Source organism: Scyliorhinus canicula, chromosome 3, assembly GCF_902713615.1.
Source record: "Scyliorhinus canicula chromosome 3, sScyCan1.1, whole genome shotgun sequence".
In the NCBI taxonomy this organism is placed as follows: domain Eukaryota; kingdom Metazoa; phylum Chordata; class Chondrichthyes; order Carcharhiniformes; family Scyliorhinidae; genus Scyliorhinus; species Scyliorhinus canicula.
Genome location: NC_052148.1, coordinates 197,085,162 through 197,102,470, shown reverse-complemented (window position 1 = coordinate 197,102,470; position 17,309 = coordinate 197,085,162). Strand labels below are relative to the sequence as shown.

General features: G+C 46.3%; 1 long non-coding RNA gene across 1 annotated transcript; it reads right to left on the bottom strand.

Annotated features, from left to right (window-relative positions):
- Positions 1–625: 625 nt before the first annotated feature.
- Positions 626–1,056, bottom strand: LOC119963210. The gene is made up of 2 exons (XR_005460052.1): positions 1,001–1,056; positions 626–906 (listed from the first exon to the last, which is right to left on the bottom strand). It is a non-coding gene; the product is annotated as an uncharacterized LOC119963210 (long non-coding RNA).
- Positions 1,057–17,309: the final 16,253 nt, after the last annotated feature.

Below are 17,309 nucleotides of genomic sequence, written 5' to 3'. Positions count from 1 at the left end.
AAATATATCACCGTTCCTTCACTGTCATTGGGCTACGCAGAAAGGCTTCAGTTAAGGAGAATACATCATCACTCTACTCAGCCAAGGTCTCTGTCAAGGACATGATGGCAACTGATTTATTCACAACAAATGGACATTCCAGAGAAGGAAAGACAACGATGGTCAATCGAATAGCAAGGTCCACAAGGCCAATATTAGGGAGCTGTGAGTAGGATGGGAAGAAAGCAGAGAAGATTAGCTCTTAGCAGGTGCCCTGGGCAACAAGGTGGGGAAGAAAGTAGAATAAGGCAGTTAGGATTGCTACTCGTAAGGAGGCAGCAACCTATGCTTTGTTGGGGTCTTCATTGGACACCAGGAATGACACAGGGTAAGCTGTTGGCTAAGACTGAGCTGAATATGGAGTCAAGCCTGTGACAGTAGTAGGATAATAATAAGATTGAGGAGTACTGATAAGTTATAGTTAGGTTTCGGAGGCGTTGCAGAAAAAGAGAGATGGTGGGAGAACTTTTCCCTTTTCTCTCATCTCTTGACAACAAGATATATATTTTGGAGGGAGTGTTTGAAACCTTTTGAATATTGTGGCCTTAAAGGATAAACACAAAACAGGCTTTCTGGTAAGTATAAATCAAAAGGAAAGATAAATATTTATTTACGCATGGGGATTATAAGCACAACAAAACACTCACTCCCTGAAACACAGACACATACACAAGAAAAGATGAGTTTTACAGGTGATGCATCTACTTAGATTAAGAAATGGAATAACAAGAAAGTAAATCACATGTTTAAATCCACCCTTTAAGATGAAACTGTTGCGGACCTGGATGGGGTCCTGTCTTGTGGTTCTTTGAAGGTGAATAGAAGGTGGAAGTCTCTTGGTTTTCAGATCAAGTTGCGACCAAGCTTCTATAGAAAAAAGAAATATACTTTTGTTGCAGGTGAGAACAAATTAGAACAACTCTCAGTGCCTTAGTTAAGAGGGTAATTGGCAGGGTTCTACCTTCTTGCTGGAGGATGGTTCATCTTGTGTCCTGTTGATGTTCAGACTGAACTGCCCTGGAAAAAATAGATGTGTTATTTGAAATCAGTTTTGATCAGTGACTATATGATCACTACTTCTATTGTCCATGCACAAGTAATTCAAAGTTAGAAGCCATTGCTATACAATGGGAGGTGAATAATGGTTGTTCAAACCTGCTTGTGGTAAACTGCTTTCTCGTAATAAATTTTACATTGTTGTTTTTGTTCCTTATTGGTTTTATCTGCTGATTTTTGTTCACAGCAATGTCTGTGGCTGGGATAGTTGGAGGTAATCGTATGTTATGCATCACACAGTATACATTGCGCTGTTCTGATGATCAAACTGCACAATCTCCCTGTCATCTACTGCCAAAGTCAGAATCAAAAAGAAATTGTGGGCAATCAGTGGAACAAAGTAAACCTATATCTGAAATTTACATTGACACATTGTGATATATTCATTTAGATCCTCTCTTTTACTGCAATCATTCAAAAGTCTTCATCCCAATGAATTTATGAAAAGTAGGTGCAGTTTTCATCTGTTTATGGATTGTTCCCTCTGTGTGCACCACATAATACACTTAATCCAACAAATATACTTGGTATTTATTGGCAACAATGCCTAAATTGAAAATTCTAAAATGCTTCTCATTCCTGCATTTTAGACAGAGTTAATGACTGCTAACATGTAACAGATTTGAAAACTTGATATGTAGCAGGGGACAGATGCCAATTTCTAATTTAGCGCCTTTCTTCTTCCACTTCAAATGTCTATATTGTTCAAAAAAGGTGATGCAAAGTTATCATTAGATCCTTTTTGTTCAATTCTAGATGTGTATTATTTTCCTGGGATGTGGGCATCAGCGGCAAAGCAACCATTTTCCTTTGAACTGAATGGCTTGATGGTCCATTTCAGAGGACAGTTAAGGGTCAGCCACATTACTGTAGATTAGCCTGGGTTTCTGGATTACTACTGTTACCAGTAACATTACCACTATGTCATCTTATTCAAGCCTACCCTTAATAATTACTAGCTTACAATTTGCCACCGATGCATTATGGTCACAGTTTATATGTTTAACACTATTATTTTATTTTATTTTTTTACTTGCGTTTTAAAAAAAGGGAACAGCTAGTTCTTGTTCCAGAATACATCTGCACAAGGGGAACTCCCCCCCCCCCCCCCCCCCCCGGGTGATGACCTGCTCCGAGTCGCAATTGGTCACCCAGGCCAGGTGACTCTTACTCTGCTGTGTTCCCCTTAAACGGACAATCAGCCACGTTACCAGTACCACTAAATTATTAACTAGATTTCTAAGTTCCCCTCCTTGAGCCATGCCTTTGTTGCCATTGTAATCCATTTGATCATCACTATAACTCCTGCCAGTAGAAAGGCACCGGAAACACTTGCAGTCATGGGCACATGCCGAGATTCTCCCACCGAAAAGGTGGGTGCATGTCACTTTGTTCCCCAGTCAGTTTAACACTGTAATAAAGCTCGTTCAACTGAAATTTTAACCATTAAAATGATGGACAGAATCTTACCAAAAAATGGCAAAGTGTCAGTTTCAGTGAGAAACATGGTCCAAGTCCCACCAATGGTGTTGGCAAGAGATCTCATGGAATTTTCATCCTCTCAAGCAAAGTTTTTTTTTCTTCACGTGCATCATGCCACGCTCTTAGCGCCTTCTTGCTTATTTGCTCTCCCCAGAGAAACTTAATCACAGCAATTAGTGGGAGTACCATACAAACATCTGCCCAGTACATGTTCCAGATCCAACTGAGGGGATCGTAGACAGGAAGCCTGCTCCAAGATTCCCAGAGGAAGTTCATCAGACCCCTGGATGGAGTCCACCAGAGGCGTGACCTCCTCTGCCCGAATTCCCAGAGACGTCCCTCCAGCAATGTGACCACTCACGCCTGGGAGGGCTTTGCAGCTTTTGCAAGTGCCAACTCCCTGCAGAGGACGACAGAGTAGCAGAATAGGAAGAAAATGAATGTTCTTATTCACCTGACCAAGGTACGTCTGCCACCTCCAGTCTCTCGCTACACCCCGTCACACATCCCTTGCACCTCCAAGGTGATCTCTCACCCAGTCACATCATGGGTTACCCACCTGTCACAAAGCCCTCTTCACCACCTCCCCAATCCCCATGGTTGCCCCCCAGTCTCCACTCAACCCCTCACATCTCCACTCCCACTCCAGTCCCACTCATGCCACTCCTCAACCATCTGAACTGGCAGGCTCCTGTTGCAGTCTTCCCATCTGTATCCCCACAGGACAAAACTGACCACAACATACTTGAGAGGGCACAGCCACCCGGAGTCATTCAGGAGCTCTGCACCCCCCACCCCCCATGAGGAAAGAGCCTTTGAGCTGGCCAGGAGGTGCAGGACCGTGCCTGTGCTGATAGTGAGGTTGCGTCAGCGAGCAAAAGTGAGAACTCTCAGGACAAACAATCAACCCTCAAACTTCTTGCATCATTTATCCCCCGTGATGTACTAATGCCATCTCCCTTCCCTTGCAGGCTGCCCTGAAAGAAGCTGCTCGCAGGGAAGTTCAGAATGCCGGTGACTTTAAGGGCCATGTGTTGGGATATCCTCCCGCTTCATGTGTTGCCAACTCTTGCAGACCATGGCAAAGGTGGTCCACCATCCCCCGGGACAAGTGCAGTCTTCTCCAACACTAAAGCTCTGACATCTATAAGTAGGATGTACGACGTCGGAAGACGCATTGCCAATAGTGTCTCCTACAAGGCTCCATCGTCTGTGTTGCTGTTCCCTGAACAACTATGGGCCCAGGCCCCTCCCCCGCCGGGTGCTGGTCCTGGCCACATGCAGCAGTATGTCAATGTCTCTGCTGCTGCTCGATCACTATGTGTGGAAAAGCCACAGCGACAGGCTACATGATTCTCCAGAACGGATTCTCAATGACACATCGCCAATATTTCTCGAAGCCCCTATTTGCACTACCGTCAACTCCGTTTGCTGTTTCTTCTTTCGAACAAGCTTTGCAATAGGTGATTGATAACAAGACCAGAATTCTCCAGTCATTGCGATTCAATGTTCCCGCTGACAGCGCAGACCCGCCAGCGGGTTTCACGACAGCGTAGCGTGGTTCCAGTGGGAAATCCCATTGACAATCAGTGGGAAAATAGAATCCCACCCCCAGCGAATGGTGCATAGCCGAGAAACACACGGCAGACGGAACGGAGAATCCCGCTCCAATTATAATTACAGGTATATTACATTCTAAGAAAGGTCCACATGCTATCCCTGGAGCTCTAACTACAATTTCCGTTTATAAATTATTTTCCACTACGCATCTATCATACAATTGGCAATGTGAGCTATTTTGAGCGGAAGGGAGTGCTGTTGGCAGCAAAGGTACACTTTTCATGCCATCAACCTCACCCTTGTAGTTCTGGTGAAATGGGAGCCAGAATTTCCAACTGATCTCGGCACCTCTTCAAATATACTGCACTGTTTCCATGCATCTATCCAATGCTCTCCCGCCTTGCATCTTTTGTAAACTTGAGGTGATTGAAAGCTTTGCCACCTGTGTGCAAACTTGCACCAAGTCCCATTCACCCATCTCCCCATATTGTCTGCTTGGATGGCAACATAATAGTGTGTCATGTAGAACTGTCTCCATACTGACTCCGTTTACCACAAGTACGCAGACTACTTATTGACCCACTCATTACTTTAACTGCTTCAAGAAAACTTGGCGATGACATTAAATCTGACAGTTGTCAAAAAGCCCTTCACTATTCCAGGAAAGTATTAATATCAAATAGAAATATGTAAGGGTTTTAATATTAATCAAAGTTCAAAACAAGCACGCGCCACATAAAAATTTAATTCCATTGAAAGGTCCTGATAATGTTTTAAATTTAGGATCTACCCAAGACACGTCATCAGGTTCATAAATGTCAGTTGCTCCCACAAGCTGATCTCTCATCCTTCACAGTTTGAAATTGACATGTTTGGCCAATGTCCACTTACACTAATGTGCAAACCAAAGCGATCTCCCTGACATATGAATTTGACACTGTACACTCTCCTTTTATTCCTCTTCCCCACCCACCCCTTGTCATTTTCCAACTTTTCCATCTTTCCTAACTTTCTTTTAAATTAATTTACGGGATGTGGGCCTTGCTGGTAAGGCCAGCATTTATTGCCCTTCCCTAGTTGCCCTTCAGAAGATGGTGGTGAGTTGCCTTCTTGAACCGCTGCAGTCCTTGAGCTGTAGGTACACCTACTGTGCTGTTAGGGAGGGAATTCCAGGATTTTTCCCCAGTGACAGTGAAGGAACAGCAAAATATTTCCAAGTCAGGGCGTTGAGTGACTTGGAGGGGAACCTCCAGGTGGTGGGGTTCCCAGATATCTGCTGCTCTTATCCTTCTAGATAGCAGTCGTCGTGGGTTAGAAGGGTGCTGTCTCAGGAACCTTGGTGAGTTCCAACAGTGCATCTTGTAGATGGTACACATGGCTGCCGCTGTTCGTCGGTGGTGGAGGGTTTGAATGTTTGTAGAAGGAGGAGCAATCAAGTGGGCTGCTTTGTCCTTGATGGTGTTGAGCTTCTTGAGTGTTGTTGGAGCTGCAATCATCCAGGCAAGTGGAGAGAATTCCATTACACGTCTGACTTGTGCCTTATAGATGGTAGACAGACTTTTCGGGGGGGGGGGGGGGGGGGGGGGTCAGGACGTGAGTTACTTGCCGAAGGATTCCTAGCCTTTGACCTGCCCTGGTAGCCACAGTATTAATATGGCTAGTCCATTTCAGTTTCTGATCAGTGGTAACCCCCAGGATGTTAATTGTGGGGGATTCAGTGATGGTAATGCCATTTAATGTCAAGGGGCAATGGTTAGACCCTCATTGTAGGAGATGGTCATTGCCTGGCACTTGTGTGGCGCGAATGTATCTTGTCACTACTCAGCCCAAGCCTGGATGTTGTCCAGGTCTTGTTGCATTGGGACATGGACTGCTTCATTATCTGAGTAGTCGGAATTGTTGCTGAACATTGTGCAGTCATCCGCAAATGCTTCTGACCTTATGATAGAAGGGAGGTCATTAATGAAGCAGCTGAAGATGGTTGGGCCTCGGATACTACCCTGAGGAACCTCTACATGATGTCCTAGAGCTGAGATGATTGACTTCCAACTACCACAACCATCTTCCTTTGTGCCAGGTATGATTCCAACCAGTGGAGAATTTCCCCCTGATTCCCATTGACTCCAGTTTAGCTAGGGCTCCTTGATGCCATACTCAGTCAAATGCTGCCTTGATGTCAAGGGCAGTCACTCTCAACTCACCTCTGGCGTTCAGCTCTCTTGTCCATGTTTGAACCAAGGCTGTAATGAGGTCAGCAGCTGAGTAACCCTGGCGGAACTCAAACTGAGTGCCAGTGAGCAGGTTATTGCTGAGTAAGCGCCGCTTCATAGTACTTTTGATGATTTCTTCCATCACTGTGTTGATGATAGAGAGTAGACTGATAGGGTGGTAATTGTTCGGGCTGGATTTGTCCTGTTTCTTGTGTACAGGACACACCTGGGCAATTTTCCACATTGCCAGGTATATGCCAGTGTTGTAGCTGTACTGGAACAGCTTGGCTAGGGGAACAGCAAGTTCTGAAGCACAAGTCTTATTGATGGAATTTTGTCAGGGACAAACCCCTTGTAGTATCCAGTGCTTTCCAGCTTTTTTTGATATCGCACAGGGTGAAACGAATTGGCTGAAGACTGACATCTGGGATGCTGGGGACTGATTTTGAAAACTCACCACTATTCTTAGAATTCCCCCTATACCAAAAAAGGGTTGATATTCTAAACGGTGAACAGGGATTCTCACTCCCCGACTCTGATGCAGGCATCGGTGGGTACTATTCAGGTCAAACTATATTTTCAAGTTATACCCCGGTATAACCCATACCTTCACCGAAGATTTTATCTACTTACCACTTAGTAGCATCAATGTCCTGGGTCCTGCATTGCTAAGTAAGTAAAGTAGACTTTCAGGAATAAACCATTTTTTCAGGTTAAGTTAAGTTATTTTATTATTATATTTTTTCTTTTAAAAACTGCAAACACTTTCTTTACAGAAAGGTAAAAAGATCTTGCTTCTGGATCCTGCTGGTTGGTTGAAGGGACCTTCAGGCCCACCTTGACAATCAATCTTCTTTAAAGTCTGGCCTTCTTGAGATGTATTCGCTGGTTAGCTCGGTTGCCGTGTCGTGTCGATCCCATGTACTGCGCTATGAGAGTTGGCTCTGCTAGCTATCTCTCAGCTGACTCTGACTCCTGTTTAAATTCTAGTCTTCCTCAGATGTATAGCTGTTTAAGCTCGGCTGCTCGTCTTGTCTTTCCCATGACCGAGCTGTAGTTGCTTCTCATCTCTCTCTGAGTTCTCCTCCCTTCCTGTTGCTGTTGCTGGTCTGCTTCTGCTCCCTGGGTTTATATTCTCTTTCTACCAATTATTATGTTTTTAGAGCCTTGTTGTAAATTAACTTATTTCACTTTGATTGTTAAAAAAGTATCTTTGATGTAAACATTCTAATACAACTAAGTATTCATGTGGGGCATAACCTCACCTCTCAGATTTGATTACATTGTCCTTTGTGATGTTCAAAGTTCCTTTGTGATATTCAAAGATGCTTTGGTTTCAATAGGTGTTACTTTTAATTTCTGTCAGTTGAATAGTTTAATTTTCCAATTGTCCCCAGCTCATAACTTTGCCTTTGATTTTTACTTTAAATTATGTTTCTCATAGACAGGTCGTCTCCAATTTTCTTTTAATTGACTTGATGTTAGTAGAATTTCACACTTAGAATTGACACCTAATTCGACTGAGCATCATCCATCCTTTCCAGCTGTTTACTAAGAGAGTTAATTTCAGTGAAGGTATGAAACCTTTGCTTTTAACTGTATGCTAAAATTTTACTTGGTTATGACTTGAAAGACCTGCCTGTTTTAAACATTCGTCACTTAATTCAATTGAAACTCTCATCCATGCTTTTCCAGATACTTCCTAAGATATTTACTTTCAATGAAGGTGTGAGGATGGGAATAATAATAATAATCTTTATTGTCACAAGTAGGCTTACATTAATACTACAATGAAGTTACTGTGAAAAGCCCCTCGTCGCCACATTCCGGCGCATGTTCAGGTACAAAGAGGCAGAATTCAGAATGTCCAAATTACCTAACAGCACGTCTTTCAGGACTTGTGGGAGGAAACCGGAGCACCCAGAGGAAATCCACGCGACATGGGGAGAACGTACAGACTCTGCACAGACAGTGACCCAAGCCGGGAACCGAACCTGTGACCCTGAAGCTGTGAGGCAACAGTGCTATCCACTGTGCTACCATGCCACCCATATTTGTGGAGCCTCCTCCTCCAGTGAGTTGTTTAATTGTCCACCACCATTCACTGGATGTGGCAGGACTACAGGACATAGATCTGATGCATTTGTTGTGTAATCGCTCAGCTCTGTCTATTACTTGTTGCTTATGCTATTTGGAACACAAGTCCTGTGTTATAGCTTCACCAGGTTGACACATCATTTTTCGGTGTGCCTCATGTTGCTCCTAGCATGCTCTCCTGCACTCTTTATTGATCCTAACTGATGATGCACTCTGATTAGGAAAAGTGTCTCTTTTTATTTTTGTTCTAAGTTTGGATAACCCAATCTATTTTCCCAATGAAGGGGTAATTGAGCATGGCCAATCCACCTACCCTGAACATCTTTGGGTTTTGATGGTGAAACCCACACAAACACAGGGAGAATGTGCAAGCTCCACATGGACAGTGACCCAGAGCCGGGATTGAACCTGGGACCTCGGCGCTGTGAGGCAGCAGTGCTAACCATGATTAGTAAAAGTTGATGACAAATCAAGAAACTGGATTCATTTGTAGAATACATGCGACTTGACCAAAGTAGGAATTTCAGACTTTACAAACTCTCAACGCATCTTGTAACAATATAAAACATCAAAACCACACAGCGCTAACAGATGGAACATTCACTTTCTGTTTTATTTCCAATCAGGTTAACTTCTAGCTAGTAAAAATAACAACCCTTGAATGACAGACGTTGCCAGTATACATGGAGCCTGATGCAACGCCTCCTTCTACCTCCTCCTCGGACTGTTGAATGGCCGGCTCCCCATCCTCACCAGCTGAATCCTGCTCCTCTGGGGCTGACTCCAGTCCTGCTGGGTCCTTCCTGAGCAGCTCCTGCTCATGCAGCCGCAATACCAGAGCTGCAGCAACCAGGCAGTTTGGATTCCACGTTGGATAATGAACTCCATTATCTGCAGGGGATGGAGGGCAGACATATTAGCATGGGTGCCCCCCACGCCCCAAAGCCACCCGGCAGGAATCCCCAGTCTCCAGCCAACCCATCAACAGGATGGTTGTGGTCCAGCACAGCCCATGCCCACCAGGTGTTGGCATGCCCCAGTGCGACCATCTGAGGTGCTGTCCAGTGCAGAGGCCGGAGGCACTATGTGCATCTACAGTCCCCAGTGGGCCAGATGGCTATCTTGCAGGCTGTGCCAATGACAATCCGTGCCCAGACACCCCAGCCCTGGGGGAACACCTCAACCCAATGGCCCATTAACTTGTCACCCTCCCCCCCCCCCCACTACCCCCTCCCCCAGCCCTGGCAGACGCCCCCTCCCCACCCCAATCAGCAGCACAACTGTCAGCCCACCGTTGCACTTTTGGGGGCGTTACCTCCCTCCACTTCCTCCCACAGCAGCCACGGCGCCTGTTTTCTGATTTAAAATACCATAAGTAAACCACGCTGTTGTCACATCCACCTGACAGAGGTGGAGAATCGCGGGAGACCGGGGACTACCAGGCCGGACCCGTTAATGAGATGTTAATGCATGCTACCATACATTTTGCATGCTCACGCCGGCACGCAATGTTGACCGCATTAACGTCACCATTGAGGCGCCAGAGCATGGCGTTCTGTTGGCACCGACCTCATTTTCAGGCTGACGGGTGATTCTCCGCCCCATCACATTTCACGATTCCAGCATCGGCCAGCAGAGATTTCCGCCCCCGATTTTCCCCCGACACCCAATTCTCCGTCCCATTCTGGAATGCATTCCGGGCATCCCAGGACGGAGAATCCTGCCCATAACTCTGTTTCTCTCTCTGCAGATACTGCCAGACCTGCTGCATTTTCCCAGAAGTTTTTGTTTTTATGTATGAATGATCACTTTGAAAGGTATTTCAGAATGCAGCCTCAGTCATAGTTTAACAAGGTGAGAGAAGAATGAGTGAGAAGTATGTAAATTTTCCCAACAGCTTGGAACAATGAAACACTTGGCTACTTTACCGTGGAACTCTCTCTCAGGCTGTTAAGGATTTTCCTAATCTGCTCCCTTTAGCTGTTGGACCACGTCCACTGGCTCAAGCCAAGCAGGTTGAATGTAGCCCTTACGGGCTGGCCTTCATTAAAACTGTTTCTAATTGGGGGGAACCCTGCTTTGCTGCACTTCACCAAAACAGGCTCAGGATCTGAGGGTGCTCTACATTCTCAAGCAACCTTTTCCAAGAATTCACAAGAATTAAGGAGCACCTTTAAATAGCTGCAAGCAGAGCTCTACAAAGTTGGCTATGCTTTGAAAATTTATCAGAAAACAGGTTCATACAAAGTAAACATGTACTCTTGACATGTTTGAGGTCATTTTGATACACCACAGATTTGTTTCTGCTGAACTATTCTGCCAACAATTCCTGCATATTACTTTGAGACTCATGTTCAAAATCTTTGTTATTTTTCTCTGTATTTAACGTTGGCCCATTCCCAGTGCTTACATAAAGCTTTTATAGTCACCTCATAGGATTAGATAAAAGGATCTCAAAACAATCGGCTGAAATCTGCCCATGGAAAGGTGCTTGCATTAAATAGCCACAAGATTGATGTACGCCATCCAGCTTGAGTCAGTCAGATAGGACTCCGCCATCTCCAACCTTTTCCATGCTGCCCCCTCCCCCTCCATCACCCACTTGCGCACCATCGATACATTGGCCGCCCAATAATACCCCGAGAGGTTGGGTAATGCCAGCCCCCCACCATCTCTGCCTCGCTCCAAGAAGACCCTCTTCACCCTCGGGGTCCCATGCGCCCAAACAAAGCTCATGATGCTGCTAGTCACCCTCCTAAAAAAGGCCCTAGGGATAAGGATGGACAGACACTGAAAAAGGAACAAGACCCTCGGGAGCACCGTCATTTTGACGGACTGCACTCTACCCACCTTTTAAATTCCTCCTCCATCTGCTCCTCAAGCATGGTAAAATTAAGCTTGTGGAGAGTCCCCCAACTCCTGGCCACCTGCACCCCCAGGTACCTAAAACTCTTCACTGCCCTCTTAAACGGGAGCCTACCAATTCCCTCCTCCTGATCACTCGGGTGCACTACAAACACCTCGCTCTTACCCAGATTAGCTTATAGCCCGAGAAGCCCCCAAACTAAGCCAACAGCTCCATCACCGCCGGCAATCCCCCCACTGGGTCCGTTACATACAGCAGCAGGTCGTCCGCATACAGCGATACCCGATGTTCCTCCCCACCCCGCACCAGACCCCTCCACCTCCCCGACTCCCTCAACGCCATAGCCAAAGGTGCAATTGCCAGTGCAAAAAGCAAGGGGGACAGGGGGCACCCCTGCCTGGTCCCACGGTAGAGCCTGAAGTACTCTGACCTCCTTCCATTAGTAGCTAGACTCGCCATCGGGGCCTCATGAAGCAACCTCACCCATTTGATGAACCCCTCCCCAAATTCAAACTTCTCCAGCACCTCCCACAGGTACCCTCACTCAACTCTATCAAAGGCCTTCTCTGAATCTAGCGCCACCACTATCTCCGCCTCCCCTTCAACCGCTGGCATCATAATAACATTTAACAACCTCCGCACATTCGTGTTGAGCTGCCGTCCCTTGACAAATCCTGTCTGATCCTCATGTATCACCCCTGGCACACAGTCCTCTATCCTGGTGGCCAGGATCTTCGCCAGCAACTTGGCATCAACATTGAGGAGCGAGATAGGCCTGTATGATCCACACTGCAAGGGGTCCTTATCCCGCTTCAGGTTCAGAGAGATCAGTGCCCGCGACATCGTCGGGGGAAAAGCCCCCCCCTCCCATGCCTCATTGAAGGCTCGCACCAACAGGGGGCCCAGCAGGTCCGCATACTTTTTATAAAATTCCACCGGGAACCCATCCGGCCCCGGCGCCTTCCCTAACTGCATTTGGCCAATCCCCCTGACTAGCTCCTCCAATTCAATCGGCACCCCCAGCCCCTCCACCAGCTCCTCCTGCATCTTTGGGAAACGTAGCCTGTTCAGAAAGTTCTCCATCCCCCCACCCCCCCCTCCCCTCCTCCCGCCACCGGTGGCTCCGACCGGTACAGTTCCTCGGAAAAGTCCCTAAAGACCCCGTTCACCTCTGCCCCCTTCCGCACCACATTCCCACCCTTATCCATCACTCCACCAATTTCACTAGCCGCATCCCGCCTGCGGAGCTGATGCGCCAGCATCCTGCTCGCCTTCTCCCCATACTCATATACCGTGCCTTGCGCCTTCCTCCACTGTGTCTCCACCTTTCTGGTGGTTAGCAAGTCGAACTTGGCCTGCAAGCTACGCCGTTCCCCCAACAATCCCTTCTCCGGGTCCTCCGCGTACCTCCTATCCACATCTAGGAACTCCCCCACCAGTCTCTCCCTCTCCCTCCTCTCCCTCCTTTCCCTATGGGCCCGGATGGAAATCAGCTCCCCCCGGGTCACTGCCTTCAGAGCCTCCCAAACCATCCCCATCCGGCTCTCCCCCATATCGTTGGCCTCAAGGTACCCCTCAATACTTCCCCGGACCCTCCTACACACCTCCTCATCAGCCAGCAACCCCACGTCCAGACGCCACAGCGGGCGCTGGTCCCGCACCTCCCCCATCTCCAGATCGACCCAGTGCGGAGCGTGGTCTGAAATTGAACAGAGACATATTTTAACCACAATCATAGAAGAACTATTACAATTGATTGGAATAGGAATAACGTCTGCAGCAAAAACTATAGTCCTACAAACTACAAACATAACTGACAAAAGTAAAGATCAGCTGATCTGCCCAAGTCTGCCCAGAGCCTCATGGCAGGAGGCATTCTCACTACCACCACCCAACCCTCAGCACCCAATTATATAATCTCCTGGGAGAATCAAAATGAGAATGGAAATAACAAGACCAATACAGGGAAAAATACCCAGGTAAATTTCTCTCCTCTCCCTCAAGCAATCAAAATCAGCCCTGTAGATCAGTCAGTTTCAAACGCAGGGTTGTGACCCACGGGTGGGACGCGGATGGGTGGCGGGAAGGTCGCAGGGCCATGCATCGCGGCGTTCCCGATTGCGGGCCTTGTGTCGCTGTGTTCCTGATCCCAAGGCCTTGCGTTGCGCTGATCCCTATTGCGGGGCTATGCATCGGCGTTCCCGATCGCGGGTAGTGCCCAACGGCGCAGCCTGCTTTTACAAATAGAACATAGAACATAGAACAGTACAGCACAGAACAGGCCCTTCGGCCCTCGATGTTGTGCCGAGCAATGATCACCCTACTCAAACCCATGTATCCACCCTATACCCGTAACCCAACAACCCCCCCCCCCCCCTTAACCTTACTTTTAGGACACTACGGGAAATTTAGCATGGCCAATCCACCTAACCCGCACATCTTTGGACTGTGGGAGGAAACCGGAGCACCCGGAGGAAACCCACGCACACACGGGGAGGACGTGCAGACTCCGCACAGACAGTGACCCAGCCGGGAACTGAACCTGGGACCCTGGAGCTGTGAAGCATTTATGCTAACCACCATGCTACCGTGCTGCCCCAAATGCCGGCTGCGATCGGCTTTCAGAATGCCGACTGATCCATGCATGCGTGTTCCCTCAGCAGTGAGCAGGCCCGGAGCCCAGCGGGGCAGAACGCCTCCTCCTGACGTCAGCGTTCTGACCCAGGAGAAGATTTATTTTTGAATGGCTGGAGTCTTCTTGCCTGGAGTGATGGCAGTGAGCAGGTCACGCACCCTCTACGCTGACATCACGTGCTCTGGTCATGAGAGAGATTCCTCCATTTTGCAGCTATCAGCAGTGCTGGTGTGAGCTCCAGGGCCTCTGGTGAACAACCCATGAAGAAGAAACTGAAAACAGGAACATAGCAGCATAAAGATGATTACTTGAGATGTGGGTTTATTAATTGTGCCACTGCAAATCAGATTCAAAGTTCATGAGTGTTATACACAGGGAAGCACCAGCAAATGAAAGCTTAAAACTTCAAAGACATTTGTAAAACTAAACATGGCGAGTTCAACGACAAACCTCTTGAATTTTTTCAACAGATGGGAGTGAGATCTTAAATCATCAGCTGAAGTCATTATCAGAAATGTAGCACTGAATAACAAAGCAAATGAGATCATGAGGACCAAGCAGGCTCACCTTTCACATTAAAGGTAAGTGAAAATGGTGGGTCGCAAAGGTCGGCCAGCATGGGTCATAAAGGCCGGCTGGCGTGGGTCATAAAGGTCGGCCGGCGTGGGTCATAAAGGTCGGCCGGCAGGGGTCATAAAGGTCGGTCGGCGTGGGTCGCGAGGGTGGGTCAGTTGGTAAAAATGGGTCCCGGGCAAAAAAGTTTGAAAAACAGTTGTCGGTCACATGGACAAAATGCGATTGACAAAGACACTGACCTTCTAAATGATCTCTGTATTCTTAAATTAATACAGCTAAAATTTATATTAAGATAAAAATTTGTTCATAAGAAAATAATTTATTTCAAACTTTCCATTTTGACAAGGAAACTAGCACTGCAGCAGGCTTTCCATTTACCAAAATCTCACTGCATCACCATTACAGGGAATTTCCAGATTGATCAGCAATGATCTAATTGTATGGCAGAAAATGCTCTAGGGACTCAATGGCCTACTCCTGTTCCAATGACCTGGTTATGCATACAAAATGAGGTTTCTGTCTGTATGGTAAGTGCAACAATCAGCTTTATGTTACGCTTTTAAAATATTGCTGAAAAAAGAGACATCCTGTTGAAACCTTTTGACTTTCACTCATCGGGCCAGATTCAGAAGAATAATAAGTCTAAAGAGAACATCAATTTCTACAGCAATTGAAAATAATGCTCATTGGATGGCAGTGGACTCTGGTTGGCAGAGGCATTGCAATGGAGAATACACCAGGGAACAGTCAACTGCCAAGCTTTTGTTTAAATTCAAACCAGGCTGGTTGACTCTGATTGATTCCATGTGGAATGAACCAAGGAATGGGTGCCCCCCCCCCCCCAAAGCTTTTAAAATAGCAAAACACTCCAAGGATGCTTCACAAGATGTGCAATAGTAAAACAATGAAGGCAAACTAATGGAGGTAATCAGAAGATAGTTTAAAGAGGGTTTAAAATCTTCAAGAAGGAGAGGAAGGATAAGAGACAGAGAGTTTATGGAGGTATAATTTAAAGCGTGACCTGAAGTCTGAAGGCATAGTCACCAACGATGGGCTGAAGGGAGTGGGTTGTGCAGAATAAGCTGGATTCAATTAAACCGATGGTTACAGCCAGGACTGGAAGGTTAATGTCATGAAGTGTTTTAAACACAGGATGACAATGCTAAATCTGAGGCATTATGGAACCAAAGGTCATTGTTTGTCAGAATGAGCAGAGGTGATGGGTGAGCTGCACATTGTGGGTAGGATACAGGACTGCAATTGTGGATGAGCATGACCTTATGGAAGTAGGAAATGGGAAAATCCCAAGAGAGCATCAGAACAGTAAAGTCTAAAAGTAACAAAGGCATGGATGAAAGTTTCAGCATGGACTGAGGTAGGGATAGTGTTGAGCCATGTTATGAGGCAGAATTAATGATCTTCATGACAGAAATAATTTTAAAAGATGCTGAAATTGTAAACATACTGTTTCAACCTGACACGGAGGAGAAAGCAGTTGAAATAGCTGGCGAAAATACAGCGATGACCGTCTCAATGTTCAGCTATAGAAAAGATAGTTATATACTCTTTTTGGTTCTAAATTCTACAAGGACTTTTTCAATGTCCCACCATAATCTGAGCAGAAGATCAGGGAGACGAACAGATAAATGTTGTAAATGGCTGAAACTGACCTTTAACATTGAGATAAAGATTGATGAAAATTGAAGTGTTTGATGTTCACTCAAACAGCTGCTACATCCTTCTGTGAGGCTTATTCCTTATTTGACCTTGGAAGGTGGGCAACACTAATAATGCCATATTTATTAGGCACTAAGAGAAGGTGATGGGGGACTTTCTTGGACCTCTGCAATCCATTTGCTGATGATGCTCACACTTTCATGTCAGGTAGGAATTCCAGGATCTTGGCTTCTTTGACATGTAAAGAATTTGGAGGTGATGATGTTGTCATGACATGGTGGGGCTGACAGAGGGAGGTACAACTGAGGTACCCATGGTGACATGCTGCAAGGCAAACCGCAGATGGTGGTGGAGAGGGTGGGTGTTTAATTCAGTGGCACAGGACCCCAGTTGAGCCAAATGCTATGTTCTAAATGTCATTGAGCTTTCCCAGTGTTGCTGTAGCTGTATCCATCAAGATGAGGGGTATGTGTTCAGCCACAATGCTGACTTGTGCCTTGTAGATGTTGAAAAAGCTCTGAGATGTTAGGAGGTGAGCTATTTATCCAATCTTATGTAACTGGTGTTGAAATAGGTTCTCCAGCTAAGCCACTGATCAATGTGTATTTGTTGCTGGAGGATTTAGCTACGGTGGTGCCATTTGAAAGTGGAAGGAGATGATTGGGTTTTACCTTTTTCAAAATAGTCACTCGCTGGCACTTAAGTGTGTGTAAACAAGATTTCCCTCTTGTCAGTCCAAGTCTGGGCATTATCCAGGACATGCTATCGCCTGGTGTCAGCTTTGCCATAATCCAAGGAAGCAGGTTATGAGAACAAAATCTAAACTGTCCTTAGTTTCTCCTTGTAAATAAATAAGTTCAAAATTCAGGACAAGTGAAAACCAAGTCACATGTTAGTTATTTTACAGATTTTCTGTGGGAATTCTGTCAGTGAGCAGTAGGAAATGTTGCTCTTAAAGGCCACTGTTCAATGGGGCACATTAATTTTGTTGTCGGTAAAATAGTTGTAGGAAGCAGCACGTTTATTTTTAATGTATGTTTGAAGAAGCTCTTGGCTCTCCATGTCATGTTTGGGCAGGCGTCTCAGCATAGCTAAATGCACAGGTGCTTGG